Raw genomic sequence first — 26,999 nt, 5'->3', positions numbered from 1 at the left:
TGCAGAGATGGAGACAGAGAGAGTGAGAACATATAGCAGAGGCACCTCTCAGAGTCTGCATGCCAGATGTCCAGATATTAGAAATACCTGAAAGGTTAGAGAGAAGAGAAATGTATGATTTTAGCAGAACATATGGAATGCTTAGCAAATGTAGATGCAAAGAGAAACAAGGAAAAAATACTTTGGGGGTATTGGCTTTAAATAAAATGACCAGACAGTTTCAAAATGTTATTATTTACTGTGTTCAGATATACATAAAAATCGGCTATACAGAAAGGAAATCGGCTATTTTTGAACTGCCTTTTGGAAATCTTGATTTTAAAATTCTTCACTTTTATTAAGATTTGGTTTCTGAGCTTTCAGGTTAAATCCTGTGCTTCTTTCCTGGTGCATGGAGTTGGAACCAACTTTCTTTTCAGTCTCTTGGGGGGATTCCCATAGTCATTTATTTGTAGAGAGGAGAACACTTTAGGCAGGGTTTTTGGTTTTTATTCCTTTTGTTTTTGTTTTGGTATTCTCTCTTACCTACTACTGTTATTGTGCCAGACTCCCACTGTGGTAGAAAAACACGGGATAAGTGGGCTGGTAAAGCTTCCCTGTGTGGTGATTTAGGTTTTTAGGTTTTAATTAAGAATGCAATGGTGTCAGGAAACTATACTCTACATATATTATATATTAATCTATATATGTACTATATAACATATCATATATTACATAGTATATATAGTGTATATAATATATGTAATACCTAGTATATATGGATACACATGTAAATATATATTTTTGTGTGTGTGTGTGTGTGTGTGTGTGTGTGTGTATTTTCTTCCAGCATAGTTCTTCCTTTTGCTTAGTGCTCCTTCTCCCATTCTAAGTTCATTAACTTCTTGGAGAAGGGATAAGAACCGAAAGAGAAAAATCAAACTTAAGTTTTTCCTCCAGGTTTTGAATTTTGAAAGTCCAGCTTAGCTTTCAGAGAGGAAAGGTGAAGAACATGATGTTTGGGAGACTCTATTAAAGAGAACATATCAGGATTCTCTTGTGATCAGACAGGATAAGGGTCCTCTGATCTGCAGGATAGAGCATCAGCCGGGAAGTGAGAACAGTCTTGGGCCCTTAACAAGGTGGAGGAATATTTCCTGCACTTCCTATGAAGCTAGTCCTTGGGAGGTTAATATTAATCCCAGATACGTTTTGGGGCCTAAGGGCAGAGAAGACCTAGGCCTTGATTCCTGGGCAGAGTGTGGACGTTGCAGAGCGCCAGAGAGCAAATGCCTCCATGATGGGTTTAGGAAGAGGGACTTCAGTCTGACAGGGGAGTTTATCTTCCCCAGTTTAGTGCAGTACAAAATAACAATTTCTGGTGGCCCAAAGTGGCACAGAAGTTAGATGGTGCTGCAGGTAGCTTCATTTCCATGGCACTATCTGGTGTAAAAGCTGCAGAATGGGTCCATGAAACCAGAAGAGTACAGAAGTGCTGAGAATGAGCTGGACCCAAGCGCACCTGCCATCAGGAAGCATGGCTGACACCTGTCTGGTGGACTGACGGCCAGCCATCTGTTGGGGATACAATCTCTCATCTGATGCCAGATGCATGTTCTCCCAGGCCATATATCCAATATTCGCATTGTGTAAACCCTCTAAAATTTATATGTAACCTCAGGATAGGGAGATGACTAAAATTTAGTTTTCACCACTCAGTAGAATGGGGACTCAGAGTAGAAATGGAGTTATTTTAAAAAAGTTACATTTCTTCACAATAAAATTTTGCCTTAAAGTTTATACTCATCACAGTGTCTTTCTCTGTATTTGTGTTGGAATGGGGTTTGAGAAGAAATATATTTAGAGGAGAAAGGAGCTTTCTTCCCTCTTCTGTCCTTGTAACTTCAGGGCCTTGGGCTATTAACAATGGAAGAATTACTGTTTCTTCAGCATCCTGTCATATTTCCCAAACCTGTCCATCAATATCTTGTTTTCTCCATTGCTTGCCATTGGAATTGGAAACAATGAAGACAAAATTGAAACCAGATATAGGTCTGAGGATACCTTCATCTGCAGATAACACCCACCTCACAGAATTCTACAGGTATCAGAGATCCTATTAGCTCCTAAACCCACTTATCTTCCTTTTTGAAGTCCAAGTTATTTCAAAGGTAAGGACACAAAATCTTTGCAGCTTAGTGAACAAATGGCAAACACGTACAGGGAGGAAAGAGATGGAGAAAATCTAGGCAAAGATAAAATGGATTTAAGAATTCAGTTGGAGGGAAGGGGAACGTGGAAGTGAGATATTCTTGTTGAAAGTGCATACCAGCTTGATCACCAATAATTTCGCCTGTCAAGGAGAATGTATTTTTTTCATATGTTTGTCCAAAGCCAACTATATGCCTTATGGAGATTCTTTGTTATGAACATGGGAGCATTTGGGAGCAGCCTCTAATTCTCTGGGGAGCTGAGAATTATACTTGCCTTTTTAAAGCTTTTTTTCCTTTGCCAATATAGATGCTGACCCATGGAATCCTCTCGCTCTTCTTGCTCTGCTCCGGTGTCACGGACTGCTTAGCCATTCTTTGTCAAATAGTAGACAGAGGGCCCCACAGGGTCACCATTCTCTACTCAGAGCAACAAAAGTAATTATTTTGATGACGGAGAGAAACATTCTGTCGTTATCAGATCTTCACCCTCCTTGCTCCAAAGTTCACTGTTGAAAAAAACCCTCCATGGGAAACCCTCTGTAACCCCTGAGGAAGTTTGCCACCTGTGTTCACCATAGGAACTGGCTACCACTCTCCCAGCGAATTAAATGGGGGGAGGGGGTGTGATAAAGTGGGGCCACATTGTCATGGAGAAGACCCATGGATAGTCTTCTACACGACTCACAATCACAGGGGAAATCACCCTTGGTTTGTTTATGTCTAAGGTAGATGCTCGTCTAGAAACTAACACCACAGCACTACTCACAACAATTTAGAGTGGTCCATGGCAAACACCAGGGAGACTTCAGGGAAGGAGGGGAGGTGTGTCTTCCGCCAGGTCTCTGATGGCAGCTTTTGTTTATGTGAAGCCAGCTCAGCACTTAACTGTGCTGACTCCAGCTCCTGTGATTAGTTTCTGACTTTAGGGAATAATAAAATAGACAAGGCAGGAGCAGAGAGCTTGTGCGGGGGTAGGGGCGGTGGTGGAGAGAAGAGTATGGACTAAGTATAGGCGGCTCAGTCTCCATCTGTTTGCCTTTCTTCTCTGTTTCCTGCCCTTTAACCTGTAGTTAATGTCCTTAAATCTTCGCTGAATGAATGAATGTTTAGGGTGAAATGGTGGATTAATCTTCAGTTATGTTGATAGTTAAGTTATTCACAATAATATAACCATAAGTATTTGGTCTGGTGTTTTTCATCATTTGCAGACCTGCGATTTTTATGATTGCATTATCTAACTATTTTATTAATAACTCAGCCATTATGGTGAGACAAAAACCTTGTTCACAAAAATAACTATGGATCAAGCAATTCCGTAGTTGTGTTTTGCTATTTCTAAGAACACAATTTTAGGCTCCATAAAGGGAATCTCTGTACATGGCAAGATTAACCAAATCTCCCCCTCCCCACCACTGCAGAGAGCATTTGGCCTCTGAGAGAACCCATTTGGTGTTTGTACCCCCAGTGATTGGTGGCTCAAGGAGAGCCATTATTCCTTTATATGACAGGGGAATACTTCCAGTTGAAGCAGGGCAGGAAGGAAACAACAATTCTAGCACAATAAGGCCAATGTCTTATTTCTCAGGTAGGAGAAAGACCCTGTGATGGAAACTACTTTTCTCTTTTGAGATTGTACTCCCTTTCCTTAGGCAATTCTAAAGGAACATGGCTGCAACCATCATTTGACTGGAGCTTCTCCTGGCTTCTTCTACTCATGGCACACAGCTCATGGCTTTCCCTCGGATACAGTGGAAGCCTGGACAAAGGAAAACTTTCATCATTAACATTTTGTGGAAGTCTGAGGTGGCAGAGTTTGCAATATGCACGAAGACATGAAGACATCAATAGACTTCTTTCTCACATGGGAATGGTAGGTTTTTCCCATAAGTAAGAGAGAGGTGGGGAAAGCTGAGCTCTGCAAGGAGAGGGAGGATCAAAATGCTGCTTTGGGAAGGAAAGGGAAGGGTCTGGTTAGGAAAATTGGGTTAGGGAACAAGAAAATTCCCATGAAGTGGAATACTATGCAGCTATAAAAAAGGATGAGTTTGTGTCCTTTGTAGGGACATGGATGCAGCTGGAAACCATCATTCTTAGGAAACTATCACAAGAACAGAAAACCAAACACCGCATGTTCTCACTCATAGGTGGGAACTGAACAATGAGATCACTTGGACTCAGGAAGGGGAACATCACACACCGGGGCCTATCATGGGGAGCGGGGAGGGGGGAGGGATTGCATTGGGAGTTATACCTGATGTAAATGACGAGTTGATGGGTGCTGACGAGTTGATGGGTGCAGCACACCAACATGGCACAAGTATACATATGTAACAAACCTGCACGTTATGCACATGTACCCTAGAACTTAAAGTATTATAATAATAATAATAATAATAATAATAATAAAAAAGAAAAGAAAATTCCCATGAAGAAAGTTTCCTCCAAAGTCCTGGATGGAGACGTTGTATTTTCTAATGCCTTTGTGTGGTTAAGGGAACAAGTTAATTAAATAAAGTTACAACTCCTGGTCCTCTTTTTTTACCCTTTTAGGATACCTACTTGGCTTTTTTTTTTTTTTTTTTTTTAACGGAGTCTCACTGTGTCACCCAGGCTGGAGTGCAGTGGCGCGATCTTGGCTCACTGCAACCTCTGCCTCCCGGATTCAAGCGATTCTCCTGTCTCAGCCCCCAGGGTAGCTGGGATTACAGGCACGCGCCACCATGCCTGGCTAGTTTTTGTATTATTCTTTTTGAGACGGAGTCTTGCTCTGTCGCCCAGGCTGGAGTGCAGTGGTGCGATCTTGGCTAACTACAACCTCCGCCACCCGGGTTCAAGCGATTCTCCTGCCTCAGACTCCTGAGTAGCTGGGATTACAGGCACCTGCCACCACGCCCGGCTAATTTTTGTATTTTTAGTAGAGATGGAGTTTCACCATGTTGGCCAGGCTGGTCTCAAATTTCTGACTTCAGGTGATCCGCCCATCTTGGCCTCCCAAAGTGATGGAATTACAGGTTTGAGCCACAGCGCCTGGCCACTTACTTGGCATTTTTAAAAGGATTATTCAAGCCTCTATTGGAGCTCAAAGTGTATTTGAGAGTGAAAGAGAAGCACGGTTTGGTTGAAAAGGGGAAAGCCCAGGTCTCTGTTCAGGGACCTCTGGCTGTCCCTCTCACCTCCTTGTAGGTTACCCGGCAGAAGATGCTGACCATCAAACACCCCCAGAGAGATGATAAAGCTCCTTCCACAAACTTCCCTTCTCAAGGCACTTCTGCCTGCATTGATTCATCCTTCAGGATAGCAAGGGGGTCACTGTACAACCTAGTCCATTGAAACCCATTCTCTATCCGCATCTCATGAACTTCTTTGCCAAACACTAAAGGTGTTCTGTGGGTCAGTGTGATTCTGGAAGTCAGAATTTTTGTTGTTTGCTGTTTTTAATAAGCTAAAACTTGAAGAAAACAGTAGCCATCCTCTCCAATCTAAATTATATCTTTATGTGACACTCCTAAATGAGAAATATTCCAAAATAGAACAATGGAACAGAACAGAGTCCTCAGAAATAATACCACACATCTACAGCCGTCTGATCTTTGACAAACCTGAGAGAAACAAGAAATGGGGAAAGGATTCCCTATTTAATAAATGGTGCTGGGAAAATTGGCTAGCCATAAGTAGAAAGCTGAAACTGGATCCTTTCCTTACTCCTTATACGAAAATTAATTCAAGATGGATTAGAGACTTAAATGTTAGACCTAATACCATAAAAATCCTAGAGGAAAACCTAGGTAGTACCATTCAGGACATAGGCATGGGCAAAGACTTCATGTCTAAAACACCAAAAGCAACGGCAGCAAAAGCTAAAATTGACAAATGGGATCTAATTAAACTAAAGAGCTTCTGCACAGCAAAAGAAACTACCATCAGAGTGAACAGGCAACCTACAGAATGGGAGAAAATTTTTGCAATCTACTCATCTGACAAAGGGCTAATATCCAGAACCTACAAAGAACTCAAACAAATTTACAAGAAAAAAACAAACAACCCCATCAAAAAGTGGGCAAAGGATATGAACAGACATTTCTCAAAAGAAGACATTCATACAGCCAACAGACATATGAAAAAATGCTCATCATCACTGGCCATCAGAGAAATGCAAATCAAAACCACAATGAGATACCATCTCACACCAGTTAGAATGGCGATCATTAAAAAGTCAGGAAACAACAGGTGCTGGAGAGGATGTGGAGAAATAGGAACACTTGTACACTGTTGGTGGGATTGTAAACTAGTTCAACCATTATGGAAAACAGTATGGCGATTCCTCAAGGATCTAGAACTAGATGTACCATATGACCCAGCCATCCCATTACTGGGGATATACCCAAAGGATTATAAATTATGCTGCTATAAAGACACATGCACACGTATGTTTATTGCAGCACTATTCACAATAGCAAAGACTTGGAATCAACCCAAATGTCCATCAGTGACAGATTGGATTAAGAAAATGTGGCACATATACACCATGGAATACTATGCAGCCATAAAAAAGGATGAGTTTGCGTCCTTTGTAGGGACATGGATGCAGCTGGAAACCATCATTCTTAGCAAACTATCACAAGAACAGAAAACCAAACACCGCATGTTCTCACTCATAGGTGGGAACTGAACAATGAGATCACCTGGACTCAGGAAGGGGAACATCACACACCGGGGCCTATCATGGGGAGGGGGGAGGGGGGAGGGATTGCATTGGGAGTTATACCTGATGTAAATGACGAGTTGATGGGTGCAGCAGACCAACATGGCACAAGTATACATATGTAACAAACCTGCACGTTATGCACATGTACCCTACAACTTAAAGTATAATAATAATAAAAAAAAAAAAAAAAGAACATGAAAAGATAAAATTTAAAAAGTAAAATATTACATTTGCAAGTGGTTAGAATTTCATTAGGCAAACTTCTGTTTACTTTATACCTGTCTTCATTATGGATTAGATATGTAACCTTATTTTGAAGACTGTGTTTTTTAAACCAGTGCATTTCTTTGCTACCTTTTTGTTTTCCTGGTAGGAAGTCACATCTGTTTCATGTATGATGTAATTATGTGTGGAATTGCTTGATATGGCAAATTTAATTGACAGGCCCTCATTGATTTGTTATCCTGCATGTACAATGGAAACCTGAGATCAGTCTGTTGAGTCTAGTTCCTTCTTGCAATTATTTCTCTTTCTTAAACAATTGATATTACCTTAGCAATTGTATTGTTAACTTGTTGCTCTGGGTCTCTTTTTCAAGAATTTGAACCAGATTCAGTTTTTGCCTTTGCACATTTTTTAAATATGTTAGTTTGTTAATTATAGTCCTTGCCTTAAAGTACGAATTGTCTTTGGAGTTGCAACTTACCTGCACAATTTGTGCTTGGAAAATCAATTGTTAATCTTCTGGAATTTCACCTAATACATATGGTCAGTTGGCTCATGGCAAGGACCTTTTTTTATGGTACCATTAAGTAAGCTTTTAATCATATGGAAAATACTCTAATATTGGCTAATGTATTCCATGTTCTTAAGCTTCTTGAATTTAATTTAATCAAGAATAAAGTAGAACAGTGGAGACATAAATGTTTTTTTATTTCAGTAAGTGGGTTGTCTCTCAAAATTGATCTGATAAAATATCGTTTGGCAGATTTGGTCAATCAGTGAAATACATGAAGTTTTCCACTTATTTTGAACTCTTTCTTGTAATATTAAAATGTCTGATAGTTCATTACAATTAGTAGACCAGGAAGGAGCACTGGGAAACTTGAAGGGCACTATGAGCAGGTCACCTTATGAACATGAGGAGAGAGGGCAATGTATAGAATTCACAACCTGCAGACCCATGTTTGAGCACTATAGTTTGATTTAGTATAGCTCCTTCAAATGCCTTTCAAGGCAGGAAGCTGGACAGGAGTCTAGAAATGTGCAAAATGTCACTTCCCTACTGTCGTCTAATTGCATCATTTTATAGTTAAGCGATATGGGAATTCCATGTGAGATGGGTTAAGATAGAACTGCCAGTCCTTTATATAGAATCCCAAACAGCAGATTTTTTTTGGTTCTTAACTGTGACTTGATTGCTTGAATGGTGGGATAGGAGTGTTTGAAGGTCATACACATTTTTCATATGAATTATGTAATCTAGGGACAAAAAAAATCTGTATATTGGTGAATGTAGTTTACCATTAAATACTTAAATAGTTTCTTCTGATTTTACTCATGGACTGGTGAAATCTTATTTGGCAGGTTGGAAGGTCAGGGGGCAGGAGGTAGAACATTGGATGTAAAAAGTAAGATTATTTACATGAAAGTGATTCGTAAACCCTCAAGTGATGAGCAGATTATAGTTGCCATTATTATTTTGTCTAATTTCTTCCCTCATAATCTGCATACATTTTTGGCTTGCTAAATCACCTTAAACTCAGAGGCAGTATTCTCTAGTTGATTTTCAATGTAATTGAATTTTCATAAAGAGCAAGATGGCATAGTTACTTTGCCTTTTAATAAAATGAAAGGCTCAAATCCAAAATGTATTGCATGCAAGAGAAGTACAATTTCTTTAGAAAGTTCATAACTATGATCTAAAATATAGTTTGAATAACTAAGTGTTTACAATATCATGGAAATTTTACATTGTTTTTGAAAGTTTCAACTAGGAATGTGACTTTGGCCTTGCAAAAAATATGTATCCTTCTGCTTAAACAGTGCAACTGTTATATGCTGCCAAATAGAATACCTAGTGTATTAGTCCATTCTCACATTGCTGTAAAGAACTACCTGAGACTGGGTAATTTACAAAGAAAAGAGGCTTAATTGACTCACAGTTCTGCATGGCTGAGGAAGCCTCAGGAAACTTATAATCATGGCAGGAGGTGAAGGGGAAGCAAGGCACATCTTACATTGCTGTAGGATTGACAGAGACCGAGAGAGAGCGTGAGAGTGAGAGCTAAAGAAGCAGGATGTGCCACACACTTTCAAACAACCAGATCTGGTAAGAACTCAGTCACTATTACAGAACAGAAAGGGGGAAGTCACCCCCATGATCCAGTCACCTCCCACCAGGCCCCTCACTAGACTTGTAATTGGGGATTACAATTCTAGATGAGATTTGGATGGGGGCACAGAGCCAAACCACATCACATAATTTTGCAGAAAACAGTGTCAATTGACTTTAAAAAAAAATTATTTGTATCATGGAAATTTCAAACTAATAAAAAAATGGATACGAAACAGTAAAATGATCGCACATATCCATCATCTAGATCCAGTGATTTTTGAAATTTATGATACTAGAATTTTTGGAGTAAAAGGCTATAAATTTCAGGTCATGTTGTTATTGCCATGTGTCAGGGTATGTTGGCAGATATACAGAAAATACATATATATATTTGTCGTCTTTTTATATATTTCTAATATATGTATGTATTGGTTTAGACACACATAGATATATGCACACACATACGCACACACACATACACACAAACACACAAACACTGCAGAACAAATAAACAGAAAAGTGAAATTAAAGCCTAGCTGTTATGTATTCAGCCTACATCTTGGGATACCAGTCAGCTATTTTCCAATTCCAGTCCATGTGTTAGCTTCTGGCCTCTCATTTGATCCCATCCTAAATCTGCATTCTTTGTAGTGACAGTTATAAAACATCCTTCCAACTTAACAAATTTACATCTGCTGATTCTATCTGAAAATAACTTCTAGAGTTGTCTCTCCCCATAAATTTACTGAAACAACAAACCTCATTACACTCTGCAATTGTGGTTAATTCACACCTATTACCATAGGTTTATCCTCTAGCATAGATGACCATGAACAATGTATATTTCCCTTCACAAACCATAACCACTAGAATCCTCTAGGACATACACACGTATGTCCTACTTCCCAGCCTATGACAGATGAACCTACTTACCTAACACCACTCACACAAAAGTTGGCAACCTCACTGAGGAAAAAAATTAGCCTAGGCAATGGATAACTGAGACATGGCAAAAAACAGCACACAATAAATAATATCAAACTAACAAATGTTGGATAAAACTCCCCTAAATGTAACCAACTTTTCGGATGTAACAGGTGAATGTGGAAGAGGATTTCAAATTCCCACCACGACTCCCTTAACCTCAACCTCAAACCTCCTGCTAATGGTTACTGTTATAAATACAGTCCAGTTTTTATTTTCATGTAAATTACTGAGAGTTTTATAGCCTTTCTCTAGTCTCAACCGGGGGTGAATTTTACCCCTTAGAAAACATTTGGCAATATCCACAGCTCTTTTCGGTAGTCACAATTGAAGGGGTACTATCAGCAGCTGATGGATAGAAAACAGAGACATTGCTCAACATTCTACAATGTGGGCTAGCCATCCAAAGCAAATATTTATTAATCTGGCTCAAAATGCCAGTATGCTGAGGTTGAGAAATCCTGCCCTAGGCATCCTCCTTTAAATGAGCAGGGGGACCACCGTTGGAAAGCCCATTCAAACCCTGTGAAAGGGGCCACGGGTGCCAGGCACAGAATTTTTTGATAAGCGTTTTTGGGTGGACTCTGGAAAGAAAAAAGAGGAGAATATTGATTTCCTTCTGCTGCAAATAGACTCCATACTGTGAACATATGTTTTTCCCAAATGACAAATCATGGTTAAGCAGCTACTTCTTATCCATCTTTCTGATGACTCCTCATTTCCACTTGGCCCTGGGAATTGTCACCTCCTTGCTGCTGGGTTTTCTGGCTGAGGTTCTTCCTGCAGGTGTCTTCTAAGAAACACCTGGAAGATTTGGCCCCATCAATTGTCCTTCACCAACCTATTTGCTTCATCACTATCACTGCTGGTCAACATGAAACTTTCCTTTCAGCATTACAGTGAAAACAAACTTCACCTTGCTCTCTGCCCTGACATTGCCCCTGCTCTGATGTTGACCATGAAACTTACCCTTGCCACTTTGCTGAGTTGCTCCTTTTAAAGATCCATGCAGGGTTTCTGGTTCTACCTCTACTTCCAGATAATGGGTAATTGACATTAAGGTGTTCTTGTTGTAGATGCCAGTCCCAGGGCAGCTGGGAAATATCTCCTTATGGTATTACCCAGACTTCACCATAAGGGACTTTCCAGTGCTGTGATTTGCCCCTTGCTCAATATAGTTTATGACTCAGCCTCCCTCCTTAGGGCTTAGGTAGGAGGAGGTGTTTCAGTTTTATATGTATCTGCATTTCTGTGTTTTAATTTTCCTTTGTCTGTAGTGGGAGACATGGTCACACACTAAAACAGTCTAAAGTTTTTTTTTTTTTTTTGTCATTTAAAAGAACATTTCCCAAAGTGAATTCCATGTAATTGCAGCCCAGTGAGATCCTTGAAGATGTTTTGGGAAAAGGATTTTATAGTCAAATTTCTTTTGGGTTCTTTATTGCCAAACTTCTCAAAAGCTCTAAGACAGTAATAAGTACTGAGAGAAGAAATGGAAAGTATAATGTCTCCCACATTTATTTGAATGTAGATTTTTTCCTATGGGAGAATCTTAACTACTGCTTAACCACAATAATAAGATGGAAAATTACATGGAAGACTTATATTTTAATTCTATAATTTATAAAGACAATTCAGTTATTGTGTTCTTGTCTTCTATGGAGGGCAAGGCTAGATCAATAAGAAATATCCCAGGGTAATTTATATTTGCTCCCTCAGGGGTTTGAGAAATGCAAAGAATTGAATGAGAGTCCCTGGGGAAGTGAAATGTCTTAGGAATGTGAAATTAAGTATTTTTAGGAAGCACAGGTAAAGGATCATTTCCTAAAATAGCATTTTCTTAGCTTAAAAATCCACATAACTCTTTCTAAAAGAGAATCTCAAAGTATTAGAAAATCCATAGAATGTCTTTTAAAAATTACTTATAGAAAAGGAAACTGAAATTAACTGTGTATATTACTATAGTATTTGCAGAACCTGTAGACTTAGGGGTTACATACTAGTTGAAATTAGTTTATTTGTATTCTCTATAGTGTTCTCACTGCATACTGAGCCATGTGCAATGTTGTACCATAGCTCCAACTCATGAGACTTTTATATAATAATGAATTCTTAAAATGAAATATAGAAATATTTATGCTCTGTATGGATCTAGATATGAGAGAGCCTACGTAAAAGCTGTCTACATATATGTGACTTTATCTGCACAAAGGTATTATATTTATGTGTGTGTCTACATTTATCACAATCCCTAAACATTTTGAAAACTTCTTTTGGGATTATCATTGTGCTAGAAACTGTGTGTATAGATTTAATAGAGAAAATTCTCAGTTATTCTGAAGCTTCCTTTGTCTCTAGGATGCAATTGAGAAATCTTGCTAGTGATTGGGAAAAGGAGCTACAGGTAAACAAATTGAAGAATGTAAAAATGACTTGCGAAGCTTTACAACTAAGTTCAAACTCATGTTATTTTTTTTAGACTAACAGGAAATAGCTTAATAGGCATAGCCTTGAGGCATGCTGTGACCTGTGCATTATTGCTCAAGGGGGAAGGGGATAAAGGTGAGATTCACTTGAGAAAGTCACTCCAGTTGTTGGATTGGTCACTAAAAGGTCTCTTACTGAAGAAACAGGGCCTGGGATATTCAGGGTGTTATATCTACAATTAAGTGGGGAGGGGGGAGGGAGGAGGGATTGCATTGGGAGTTATACCTGATGTAAATGACGAGTTGATGGGTGCTGACGAGTTGATGGGTGCAGCACACCAACATGGCACAAGTATACATATGTAACAAACCTGCACGTTATGCACATGTACCCTAGAACTTAAAGTATAATAATAATAATAAATAAAATAAAATAAAATAAAATTTTAAAGTGGACATAAAAAAAAAAGAAAATTATACCTTTTGATGCACCTGGAAGAGGCTTGGTTCATGTCCATTGTTATTAATTTTGATTGTTATCATAACAATTATAATAATCATTAATTACAATTATTAATGAGACCCTCTTCTAGTCTCAAAAGTGTCCTGGTTTGGGTAACAAATAATATTCTCTCCTAATTAAAAAGGAAAGGACTTGCGGTTTGGGAATAGTTCAACCCAAGTTTGAATTCCAGCCTTTATGTCTATCAGGTAGGTGATCTAGTGCTAGTAACATAATCTCTTTGAGCTGCAGTTTTTTAATAAGTAACACGAAGATAATAATTTATTCAAAAGCTGTTGAAAGTCTTATATAAATGTAAAATATGCAGCTGAGTACCTTGCATATGGTTGGCACTAAATAAATCACTGCTACTTTTGCTATTCTGATTGGTATTTTTATCCAAAAAGGCTCAATTCTAAAGGAAGAGCAAGATAACAGAAATCTAGGTAAGTGGTGTTTTTTTTTTTTTTTTTTTGAGATAGGACTTCACTCTATCACCCAGGCTGGAGTGCAGTGGTGCTATCATGGCTCACTGTAACCTCCATCTCCTGGGCTGAAGTGATCCTCTGACTAGCCTCCTGAGTAGCTAGAACCACAGGCATGTGATACCATACCTGGCTAATTAAAAAAAACAAAAACAAAAACAAACAAAAATCCACAAAACCTTTTTTTGTTGAGACAGGGTCTTGCTATGTTGCCCAGGCTGGTCTTGAACTCCTGGGCTCATGTGATCCTTTGACTTCAGTGTCCCAAAGTGCTAGGATTGCAAGTGTGAGCCATGGTGCCCAGCTGAGGTGATAACTGAAGCGAGGTTCTGGTTATTCTAACTCCAGGGAACAAGATGGGAACAGGAACCAAGGACATGGAAGAGAGTGTGCAGCTCCACATGGAAGAGCCTGGCCAAATCTAAGGCAAGTGGTAAGAGACCCATAACAATGAGGTTATTCAAAGATACAGGCCATAGAGTGTATCACAAAAATGTGTCAGTAACCCAGTTCAATGAGCCAGGAAAGTATAGAGAAGTTGTGGAAAAGAGTTGCCACTGTAGTGCTCAGGATACTGTGAGAGGCAGCAGCTAGCACATGGGCACCGTATTTATCAGAGCATTATGAATTCCCATTTCCATCCCATGGTGGACTCAATGTCTTCCAGCCTGGCACAGCATCTGGGTGTTTTGTATGCATGCCCTTAGACCTTGTGGTTGAGTTAGGGAGGGAGGGGCTGACCTAACCAAAAGTGATTTCTTTGTTCTCTGGTTGCATAGTGTGCTTACATTTGGGAGAGCAAAAAAACATTTTCATAGCAGGAATGCTTCAGAACTTGACTAAATGATATGGTATCCAATGGCTTTTGGTAATGAAGTGTACACATTTTATGCCGGTTATGTATGCAAGTAAATGTTGTTGAAATAACCCTGTTGTTTCAAGAAACAAAAATAGTCTAATCTTTTATAAAATGTAGTAGCATTTTATGGTAGTGTTATTTTTATAAAAGCACCTACAGTTACAGAATTCTACCATTCCCTTCTCCTGTGTGCCTAGTCTGTACAATCACAATGTCCTTCATCAACTGACTTTGAGTTAATCAAAAGCAAGATTATTGGGCTGGGCCTTCTCTAATCAGGCAAGCCCTTAAAAGATGTAAAGAGATTCAAAGTGCAGGTGATTCTTCTGGCCTTGGAGGGGCCAACTTCAGTGTTGTGGAGAGGGCCATCTGGCAGGAAATATTGGGTGGCCTTTAGTTGACAGCCAGCAAGAAAACAGGAACCTCCATCCTATAACTGTAAGGAACCAAATTCTGGCAACAATCTGAATGTGTTAGGAAGAGAATCCTGAGCTCCAGATCAGAATGCAACTCCAGTCAACACCTGGATTCCAGCCTTATGACCCCAAGTGAAGAACCCTATCATGACTGCTCCAGTCATCTGAAACTGTGAGATAAGAAGTGAATATTGCTAAAATCTACTAAATTTGTGGGAATTTGTAATACAGCAATGGAAAACTAATACACAATTATGCAAGTTTTACTATGAGTTTTAAATCTAATGGTATTCAACTACAATTTGAAACCAAAGGTAAATTCTTTGCTTCATATCTTTGGATTCAAGTAACTTTAATTGAGACTGAGAAGTTGAATAAGAGCCTATTCCATAACTGATCAAACACTTTAATTTAAAATTAATTCTGAAACCAAATGAAGTCAGCTGCATTAGGGTCATTTTTCACAATTTTCTGAATCACATAAAAAGTGACTTTAGAGAGTTTATTAAAGCTATTTTTCTTTAAAAGCTTTTGTTCCAAATTTATGGAAGAAATTTCATAGACAATATGTTTCATGTTTGCTAAATATCAGATCATATTTCTGAGCTATGTAGCCTTGCTAGATACTGAGTATTTCAGAACATTTTGTATATTAGATAAAGTCCTTTTGCAATGCCTTTTATTCACAAAATATGTATAAATCTGCAACCATGGAAGAGTAAAAAACAAGAAGATGTACATCTCTTTTTGATGGGTGAATAGGATAGATCTATTTTGACCTAGATTATAGATATTTTCAAAGAAGCATTTAAGTTAGTAAAACTAATTAATGTATGACCATGATGAATTCCTACCCTTCTGTTGACTTTATGTCTGAAGCTTTTTGTTTTGTCATATGCTGCCTGTTGTTAGGGCTTATTTATATTTCATGAGATACTGAGATTGTCATATTTTTCAATCTAAATGCCAGGTTTTATTTTATATAAAGTCATTTCCAGAAGAAGACCATAATGTAAGATGAATTTGTACTAGGTTTACATCTTTTTGGATGATTCAGAAGGGAAATGTACCAGAGATGTAATAGAAGCTCTTCTAATCTAAACTAAGTTTACTGTGACTTTAATTTAAAAGTTTTATTTTTCTAACGTATGTGGGAGTAAGTCCAGGTTTGGGACTAGCAAGGTAATGGCGTGTTATCTAATGGGAATGACATGTTGGATGGGAACCACTTTTGCTTTATTTTACTGCTGTCTTGGCAAGAGATTGTGAGTCAGTTATTTCACCTTCATTGCGCCACATGCCTTTTTCTCCTTTTACAAATGTCCTTCTGTGAAAAGGCCCATACATTCAGCAGCCTTCAAAATGATTTTATCCATTTTTTGACTTCAAAGTAAGTGTTTGAAATAAGAGGAAAGGAAGAAAATAGCTTATGTAGTAAGGAAAGGATTGTATATGATTGAGCTTGACAATACGGCACTTGATTAGCTCTAATGTTTTTATACATTTGGGTAAAAAAGTGCAATGGTTTAGTTTGCTTTATTAATCTGCTGTTTTAAGTCGACAATACAATTCCATCTTTGAAAAAATATTTTTTTCCCTTGCTTCCATTGTCTTAGACTCTTAAGCAACACATGAAAGATTGATTTATTATTCTATAAGCAGCAAGAAACTTTAAAGGAAATTGATTAAGCATTTCTCCCCCTTCCTCTCCCCTGGAGCCCCCTTTGCCACAAAAGCTCTCAGAAATGGAATATTATTGAGGCTGCCAGTGGGTTCCATTAGTTGCACTGCACCTTGAGGTTCACTAATGAAGCTAGGATGTGTTTTCTGTCATTAATGATGATTCAAAAGAATGCTTAATTATCTCTTTGCATTGATTGTGGTTGTCCTCTTTATGGGTTCAGCAGTGAGTATGTTGTATAATATTTTTCTTTTGGAGTTTTTCTGTAATACTTGACATTTTGTTATTGATGGTCATTCTAATTTGTCAGAAAAATACTGAATCAGTCTTCCTGCTTATTATTTGAGGGAAGATGGTTTATAGATATTCACATGTAGTTAAAGTCACCCCTTTCCCAACATACTGTGGGTAAACACCCAGGATACTGCACAGGCTGCTAAGCTTCTCTTTTACAAGGAATAACACAATCTTGGAATATATTTAAGTGCATCTAGCAATGGCAATATTCCTCCCTTTGTTTGGAATTGAGGCTACTTCTTTTGTAAATATTTTGTATAATTACAAAAGCCTGATGTTTAGTCATGTGAATGCATTTTTAGAGCTATTAGAAGGTACTTCACTCCCTAAAAACACGTGAATGTTTTTCCTCCTTTATTTATGGTTATTTTGTTTGTTTCTAACTCAGCTACATTTGGCAGAGACCTAAAATCTGTTCAACATCCACAGTCTGAGTCACTTCAGGGTTTGGCCAACATTCTAATGAAATGACTTTGGCAGAACATATGTTTCACTGAGCTCCTGTAGATACATTTCCCAGGAAACCATAACCTTTTTCACAATATAGTGAAGAGCATGAGGCCTACAGAACAGATATAGCAGGGTCAGAGAGCGTAGTTCAGCCACTCCTGGTTGTGTGACCCTTAGTAGGATGCCGAAACTTACTGAGTTCAGTGTCCTATCTGTAAATGTGAATCATATACCTTTCACGTTTCTTATTAAATAAGGTTAACGTAAGTAAACTGTATGGAATATGTACATAGCATATGTTTTCTATATCACTTATAACATATATGCATATGTAATATATGTAAAACATTGTTTATGATGCATGATAGTCCTTCAAATGTATGTCGTCTTCAGGAGTAGGTTCTTCTTTTTAAATTTTCCTATGTTTTCATAAAAACAATAACTAAAAGCATCATCTGTGACTTTACAGAAATTGTCAAATGAACAAATGAATGGTGGGTTCTTACCTACTCTTGCTCTCCTGTTAGGATAACTGTAAAAAATTATAATATTGTAATTTCTATGAGTAGTCAGAGCTTTATTACCACAATGTATTTATATACATATAGTATTACACTGCTTTAGGATGAATTTAATGCTGAAGATGTGTGGAACTGAAACATTTCATTGTTTAATTTCCTAGGAGAGAGATAATTATTTCCATTTGTTTATTTGTTTACTTTTTCAATAACAGGAGTAGGGCTAGCTTAATGATTATTCCTCTGAAAGTTCTGCTGATGGTCACTTATAATATAAGCTGTGACCATAGAAGATGGGGACATCTGGAGAATAAATGCTAGTCCCAGCCAATTAAACACTGAATTCCCAAATAAGTTATAAGTTAAATTTTTATCACACACAGTTACGTTTCTTTTTGAATAGTACCTAGAATTCTTTAAGTGTTTATTCTTTTGTAATAAATACTCATGTGTTATACAATATAGCACTTCCTTAAAAAATAAATGGGAATAAAAGAATGATTTGAGGACATTATCACAAACAGATATATTTGAAGGAGGGAAGATGTTTGAAGAGGAGGAAGGAAGAATGAGTGAAGTACAAATAGATTTCTCTTTTGAAGCAGTGAACTCAAGATGGAAAGAGTGGGAGTAAGGCCTGAGGGGAGGGGCTTCACAAAGCCTATTATTAAGGCAGTGGGTGGAAGGGATGTGTCCACTCCCATTACCCAGGCATGAGAGTTAGGATGCTCGCTCCCTTTTCCCACCCTGTTGGGTTAGGCACTTCAGTAATGTCTGCACTTAACAGAAGGCATTTGGAAAACATGTGGACTGTGCAGGAGGAATATTGGAATATAAAGAAGAATTTGTCCCCTCTGACCAGGAAACTAGAAAGTGTCTTGAGGATAGCAACATGGGGAAGCTGGGGAGGCAGATGGTTTCAAGTGTCAAACAGCCAAGAGCTGCTGACTCCTGTCCTCATGATGACTTCAGAGTGCTGTGTGATTATAAAGCAGAGTGAAATGTTTAAACACTCTTTCCTTTGAGGGACATATTAATTCAATGGATCTGGATGTAAACATATTAAAATTTGGAAATACGGTTCTTTCAAGCTCCTTTTCAAGAGAAAGGTATAAAGTCTCAGTCAATCTGAAAAGGGAATCTCTTATCATACCAAACACAGGAGTAACATATGTTTGTTTGGACAGAGGAAGCCATGAGACATCTCATCATATTCACATTCAAGGCCCATCTGAAGCTAAACTGGTGACATTCAAGCAGTGTCCTCAGTGGAATGCTTTCTGTTAGCAGAAACTTACAGCATTGTTTTTTATTATTTAAAGCTACCTGGAGGGATACACTGTATCCACCCACCTCCGCCTGCTGCCTGATCTGCTGTGCCAGTTACAGTGCTCTACAAATTTAGGCACTCAATCAAATAGCGGGCAGAATGCTGTATGAAGAGAAATACAGAAGCAGAGCAGTTAGCCAGACATAGCAATCCAAATCAACAGCATCATTTTTGGAATTAAAAGAGCAGTTTATATTTTCAGAAGTAAGAAGTACAAAAGACAAGAGATCCGCTGCTTGGGCTATAGCAGCCAACACAAGACACGTGGTGTGCACTCCTGTTTTCCACCTGCATGCCTCAGTTCATTACTTTATGGAAAAGGAGCCCGAGAGGACCTGTTTAACTTTCGCGCCTGTTAATGCGGGAGGAGCTGGTGACATTTGTCTTTATGGACCCTCCCTAGTCACTGGATGGTTGTTGGACTTTCAGAGCTCTTTGTGTCTCACACAGGAAATAAAAGAGAGGTCCTGAGCTTGAACCTTGTTTCCAGAAGTTGGTGAGATACTAACACCTGGCTCTGCCTATGGAGACTTTGTAACTTTATTCTTCTGCCCTTGTGACACCGGAGATGGGAGCCATATTACAGATTTGCCAGTTTTTAATCAGGATTTCTACTAAAATCTGGGAACAGTTTCAGATTTGTCAGTACATTCATCATTATTGTTAGTAATTCTCAGAATTTCCACTTTTGGAACTTACTTGTTTTCTAAAAATCCATCTAACAAATCTCCTTGTCTTCAAGTTTTCTCAGTAGGAAATTTTTGTAGTTTTATATATCCCCTTCAAAATATGCTCATCAGATTCTCTTACAATCTGAGTCCCAAACATGAAGATTCCCACTTCATGTTTGTCCTGACTGTGACTTCCGTCTGATAGATTTGCTTTGTGCACAAAAATATTCCAAAAATGAATTTTCAATAGTTCCAGTGCCTCTTACCTCAGGTTAATGCATGCTTATATTTAAAAATATCACATAATTGTAATTAATGGAATGGGTATACAAAAAGTATCAACACTGATTCATGTTTAGTGTATAAAAATGCAACTTAAAATTCATTATAACCCACTAAAATAATTTTGAGTACGTTAAGAATTTTCAAAAGCTGTTCTACCCCAATCTTTTCTTCAACAGTTGTAATGTTGAAGTAATGAAGAATTCTTTTAGCCTCACCAAGTAATTGATTCAATAATCCTAACTGGATACCCACATAATGACTATGTCAGTCACTGACAGTACGGCTTTCCCAAAAGGCATTTACACTTGGCTACCTTGTTATTAGAATTCTGATTTTGTTCAGATATTTTGTTCATGTATTTTAGAGAGTGGAACAAATACTTGAAGCCAATATACATTTTCATTATTCTTGCTTGATTGAGCAAGTCATGAAATTCCGACCAATTGCAGGTGAGGGGAAGTTCTCTAGAAAGTAATTTATCTTCACTTTTAAATAGATATTTTGTTGTTTTTGGTGTTATTATTGTTTTGCACTTGGATTTTGTTATGTAGGATCACAAAGGTTGGATATATTGTAGTCATCCTAAGAAAATGAGAGGAGAAATCTACAATTGTCAAGGCAGAGTGATCTTAACATTAAAGTGCTGATATAACTGATGTTCTACTTTGTGACTTGTTGTGCAAGGCAATATATTTACCTTGCATATGAAAGCTTTAAAACATATTCACTGAGGTATACTTGACATACAATAAACTGTTCTTATTAAAGGTGTATATGCAGATAAGCTTTGACATGTGTACATATCTATGAAATCACCACCGTTAATATAATGAATGTTTTATAACCTCCTGACATTTTCTTATCTATGTGTCTAAAGACAGTTTTAATGCAGTTATTAAAACATTTTATTTATGTTGCTTTATCACACTGACTACAATATCTAGTACACTGTTGAACAAACGTGGTGAGAGCTGACATCTTCACCTTTTTCCTCATCTTTGCATTCAATCTTTTACCAGTAAATATGATGTGAGCTACAGGATTTTTGTAGGTACTTTTATCTGATTGAGAAAGTTCTGTTATTAGTTGCTGAGAGTTTGTTTCAGGGATTGATGTTGGATTTCATCAGATGTTTTTCCACATCTATTTAGATGGTCATGTGATTTTTTCTTTTTTAATCTGCTAGTAGAGGATATTACATTAATTGATATCTGAACATTAAACTTTGCATACCTGGAGTAAATCTAACTTGGTCATGGTGACTTTTTAAATATAATGTTGGACTCATTTTGAGAAAATTTTATTAAGGAATTTCCACCTATACATCTGAGAAATATTGGTCTAGTTTTGTTTTCTTGCAAAGTCTTTATCTGGTTTTGTTACAAAATTAAGTCTGGCATTGTAGGTTGACTTGGTTGGTGGGTGTTCCCTCCTCTTCAGCCTTCTGGAAGGAAATAATTTATTGCTTTTGTGTTTTCTATTTTCTTGATTTCTGCTATGGTTTTTATGATTTCCTTTCTTCTACTAACTTTGGTTTTCATTTGTCCTTCTTTTTCTAGTTTCTTATGATGAAAGCTAAAATAAGTGATTTGAGATCATTCTTTTCTAATATAGGTATTTTAATTCTATTTGCTTTTCATTGATGCTTTAGCTGTACCCCTCAAATTTTGATATGCTGTGTTTTTGTTTTTATTTAGCTCAATATACCTTCTAAGTGGACATTTGGAAATGTGCCATTTGGTTTCAAACATGTGGGGATTTTCTAGGTATGTTTATATTACTGATTTAAAATTAAAATTCTAGTGTGATCAGATACATACTTTGAATGATTTGACTCTTTTAATTGAATATACATATTCTTTATGTCACAGAACATGAAATATAAGGGTAATACTCTGTGTTTACTTGGAAAGAATATATATTCTGTTGTTGGGTGAAGTGTTGGTTTTCATTTTTTTCTTGGGCAAGACAGAAAATTCTCTTCCTGTTACTCCATCTTGGCCAGAAGTCTAAATTCTCATATAAACCAGTTTTGGTTGTTTAGTTGTTATTTTTATTTGCAACTAAAAGCAATGCTGTGCATGGTGACTTGAAGAAATGTCTGAAAGTTTTGAAAATTCCTTATTTGGCAAGAAAATCTACTTATTTATTTAAATAGCTTTCTAACATTCCCTTCCCTCACTCATAATTGAGGGGTAGGAGCACACCACAGTTTATTAGTAAAAGTTATTTAAACATATCCAGAGGTCTTCTGTGTTACATTTGTAAGGAAGAAAAGGAAGTAGTCTTTTATAACTGACTTTTTATACGTAAATGTGAGCTAACTTTGAGGCTATATAGCATATATGCAGCAGAGCTTGTTAACTGAAGACTTGTGGGCCCGTTCGGTGTGCAGGCATGTTTTACTTGGTCCCCACTATCTTGATTCCTGTGATGTTCTAAAACGATGTAAATGTTGGATGTAAATGAGAGTCTAGATTTCCATCTTCTCTTAAGTCATTTTGAATATCTGGAGATTCTCTTAAATGACTGCAAAGCTCAAAGACTTGGAGCCAAGCGGTGGTTGCCTCCGTTAGACGGAGCATGCGTTCTCCAGCTTACCACTGCCTCCATCACTCGGTGTAGTCTCACAGGCAGTACCTTTCACTCACATGCATCATGTGCTTATAATTGAAGGGATTTGACTTTGCATTTTCTTCAGTGTAGGGGTTACCTCTGAGTTTGACCCATGTTCACATTACTGTCGAGATTCATTATAAAATGACTAGAAGAAGCCTCAATTTCAGTGAAGTAAAACAAATGCAAATTCTCTTTATTTTTGTTTCTAATTAATGTCTTTTTGGGGGAGAATTAAGGAGAAGAGGGATTCCATCTGGGATTTTTTTCCACCTCCTTAGCAAATGTGAACAGTTTCTTATTCCTCATTTGCCTTTTGTCCACCATTTTCATAAAAAGTGGGCATAACACAATTTTTAAAGCATACCTTTTTAAAATTTATTATTATTATTATTTTTAGATGGAGTCTCTCTCTGTCACCCAGGCTGGAGTGCAGTAGCATGATCTCCGCTCACTGCAAGCTCCGCTTCCCGGGTTCATGCCATTCTCCTGCCTCAGCCTCCAGAGTAGCTGGGACTATAGGTGCCCGCCACCACACCAGGCTAATGTTTTGTATTTTCAATAGAGACGGGGTTTCCCGTGTTAGCCAGGATGGTCTCAATCTCCTGACGTTGTGATCCACCCGCCTCATCCTCCCAAAGTGCTGGGATTACAGGAGTGAACCACCGTGCCCAGCCAAAGCATACCTATTTTTAAAAATAAACTGACAGTTTTTTCTTTTTTTTTTTTCCCCTCCTGGGACTGGCCTCCTCAGAATCTGCACTCAAAACATACACATACTACATGGTTTAATGATGATTAGGACTAAGGAAGGCTTAGTTTTCCTTATGTAGGAAGGAAACTGCATTGTGCAGTGATACTTGAGGGCCAGTTTTTGATTACTTGCTAATGTTATGGATTTGTTTGTATTGGGAGATACTTCATTGTGGTTATTCTACACCTTTCATCAAAAATGAAAACCAACACTCCACCCAACAACAGAATATATATTCTTTCCAAGTAAACACAGAGCATTACCCATATATTTCATGTTCTGTGACATAAAGAACATGTATATTCAATTAAAAGAGTCAAATCATTCAAAGTATGTATCTGATCACACTAAAATTTTAATTTTAAATCAGTAATATAAACATACCTAGAAAATCCCCAAATATTTGAAACCAAATGGCATGTTTCCAAATGTCCACTTAGAAGGTATATTGATAGTTGGAGGTGCAGACTATCTTTTAAACTCCATTTTGGGATTAGGAGGTGGAGTAGCTCAAGTTATTACGTTTGCCTGCCTGATTACAATGTTTTTGGCTTAAATGAATCTTATTAAATTGTAAAAAGGGAATGTCAAAGCTGAAAATTCCAAATTCCTGTTTTCAGATATAAACTATAATCTGAAAATCACACTTCATAAGAAATATATGACTTTCATCTTTTAGTCTTTAAAGTCTCTGACCATTTTCCTGAACTTTAAAATGTATATGTATAAATACGTATTGCATATTTGTGGCACTTAACCCAGTATTCACACTTCTATAAATTTGGGTGGTAGTGTCTAGGAAAATAAATATTAGCTAACAAATAATGAGTGCTATTAGCTAAACACAAGTAGTTATTTTATTTAATCTTCACAACAACCTCTAAGGTTACTACTGTAATTATTTTATTTTACAGATTATGAAACTATGGCAGACCTAGATTAATTTGCCTAAAGACACAAGTGAGTATCCAGTGCCTGGATTCAAGCTCAGAGACCATGGCTCCAAAACCTGTGTTCTTAATTTTCAATCTATAGTGCCTCTTTAAGAAGTGAACGTAGGTAGTGAAATACAATTGATAACACCCAGGAATTAAAATTTAAGCTATTATAAGCATATGGGGAGATCTTGCAATTGGTATTTAAGCTCTGATACAAAGAAGCTGCTAGTTCAGAAATGACATTGACCAGAGGCACCCGAAGAAGTCAGAGATAGAGAACTGAGGTGACAAAAAGAAATGAAGACTCAGACCAGAAACAACACAGAAACACATCTTTGTCATTTCCTTTTATGTTTCACAGAACTGCACTTTAGTTATATTTATATATCAATTGCAGATTGCTGGTGGGTGCATAGACTGAGTACACACATAAACACACACACACCCACACCCATAGAACTTTTTAAATGTACATGTTCAGTAAAATGTATACGGTTTATTCTATTAGGCATTTAGTCACTTTTTTGGTTGACATTGTAACATCATGATATAAAAATGAAACAATTAATACAAAGGTTCTTGACATGGGGAAATTGTCCTGGATTATCTGAGTAGACCCAATGTAATCACAGGGTTCTTAAAAAAAAATCAAAGAAGGAAAGGTAATGATGGAAGCAGAATCAGAGGGAGATTTGAAGATGCTTGCTTCTTTGAGGATACTGGTTTTGAAGACGAAGGAAAGAGCCATGAGCCAAAGAACACAGATGGCCTCTAGAAGCTGAGAAAGACGAGAGAACAAGCTTTACCCGAGAGCCTGCAGAATTAATGCAGCCCTGCTGACACCTTGATTTTGGCTTGATGAAACCCATTTAGGACTTCTGACCTTCAAAACAGTAAGATCATAAATTTGACGTTTTAAGCCACTGAAAAGTTTGTGATAATTTTTCACGAGTACCAATAGGAAACTAGTAGAGTCAGTGTGGGTAATTGGTTGGAAACAGTAGTCCCTGAGAAAAGAGCTAGCTATTGCTTCACACTCAGACATGGCAGTAGAGGGCAGGGGGTGTTGTGGAAGGGCCATAGAAAGACTAAATAAGTGTGACTTTTACAACTGTGTTTCATTTCCAGAATATCATGAAGAAACTCATGATATAGTCTCTAATAGCACAAGAAAATCAGATTCAAGGTTTAGTTTTAATTTCAAGTTTTTTAATTAGTTATTTTATATACTTTTTTATGGGGTCTATGAGTAATTTAGTTATATGGATAGCTTGGCCAGTGGTGAAATCAGAGCTTTTCAGATATCCATTGCTCAAATAATGCACATTGCACTCACTAAGTAATTTCTCAAAATCCACTCTCTTTCCATCTTCCCACCCTTCCAAGTATCAATTGTCTATCATTCCACACTCTATGTCCATGCGTACACATTGTTTAGCTTCCACTTATAAGTAAGAACATGTAATATTTGTTTATCTGTGCCTGAGTTGTTTCACTTAAGATAATGCCTTCTGGTCGGGCACGATGGCTCACACCTGTAATTCCAGCACTTTGGGAGGCCGAGGCGGGTGGATTATGAGGTCAAGAGATTGAGACCATCCTGGCCAACATGGTGAAATCCCATCTCTACTAAAAATACAAAAATTAGCTGGGCATGGTGGTGCATGCCTGTAGTCCCAGCTACTCGGGAGGCTGAGGCAGGAGAATGGCGTGAACCCAGGAGGAGGAGTTTGCAGCTGAGATCGTGCCACTGCACTCCAACCTGGGCGACAAAGTGATACTCTGTCTGTAAACAAATAAATAAAGTAAAAAATAAAAATAAATAAATAAAATAAAATAATTAATAGCCATTCTGACTGGTGTAAAATGATACTTCATTGTGGTTTTGACTTGTACTTTCCTGATGATTAGTAATGTTGAGCTTCTTTTCATATACTTTTTGACCATTTGTATGTGATCTTTGGAAAAATGTCTATTCGTGTCCTTTGCACACTTTTTAGTGGAATTAATTGTTGTTTTTGTGGTTGCGTTGTTTGAGTTTCTTGTTTATATTGGATATTAGCTCCCTGTCAAATGAATAATTTGCAAATATTTTCCACCATTCTGCTGGTCGTTTGTTCACTCTGTTGATCACTTCTTTTGTTTAATTAAGTCCCATTTGTCTATTTTTGTTTCTGTCGCCTGTGCTTTTGAGATCTTAGTCATGAATTATTTGCCTAGACAAATACTCAGAGAGTTTCCCTAGGTTTTTCCTATTTTTTTTCTTTAATACTTTAAGTTCTAGAGTACATGTGCACAACGTGCAGGTTTGTTACATAGGTATACATGTGCCATGTTGGTTTGCTGTACCTATTAACTCATCATTTACATTAGGTATTTCTCCTAATGCTATCCCTCCCCCTAACTCCCACCCCACAACAGGCCCCGGGGTGTGATGTTCCCCACCCCGCATCCAAGTGTTCTCATTGTTCAATTCCCACATATGAGTGAGAACATGTGGTGTTTGGTTTTCTGTCCTTGTGACAGTTTGCTGAGAATGATGGTTTCCAGCT

At 37.7% G+C, this 26,999-nt stretch overlaps 2 long non-coding RNA genes across 3 annotated transcripts in view; both read left to right on the top strand.

Moving 5' to 3' along the window:
- LOC110743967 overlaps positions 1–4,259 on the top strand; it is a 33,891-nt gene extending 29,632 nt beyond the window's left edge. The window contains exon 3 of the long non-coding RNA XR_004185859.1: positions 2,010–4,259. This is a non-coding gene — a long non-coding RNA (uncharacterized LOC110743967). The remainder of the gene's footprint in view (positions 1–2,009) is intronic.
- An 8,820-nt stretch (positions 4,260–13,079) lies between these two features.
- LOC103886913 lies at positions 13,080–25,905 on the top strand. 2 transcript variants are annotated; one of them, XR_002523868.1, is made up of 4 exons: positions 13,080–13,593; positions 13,981–14,065; positions 24,424–24,469; positions 25,080–25,905. It is a non-coding gene; the product is annotated as an uncharacterized LOC103886913 (long non-coding RNA). The 2 variants fall into 2 exon arrangements; XR_002523867.1 differs by lacking the exon at positions 13,080–13,593 and having other exon boundaries at positions 13,842–14,065.
- Positions 25,906–26,999: the final 1,094 nt, after the last annotated feature.

This window comes from Papio anubis, chromosome 8 (genome assembly GCF_008728515.1).
Source record: "Papio anubis isolate 15944 chromosome 8, Panubis1.0, whole genome shotgun sequence".
NCBI classification, from domain to species: Eukaryota; Metazoa; Chordata; class Mammalia; order Primates; family Cercopithecidae; genus Papio; species Papio anubis.
Note: the sequence above shows the minus strand (reverse complement) of the source record. Positions and strands in the feature narration are given on the sequence as shown.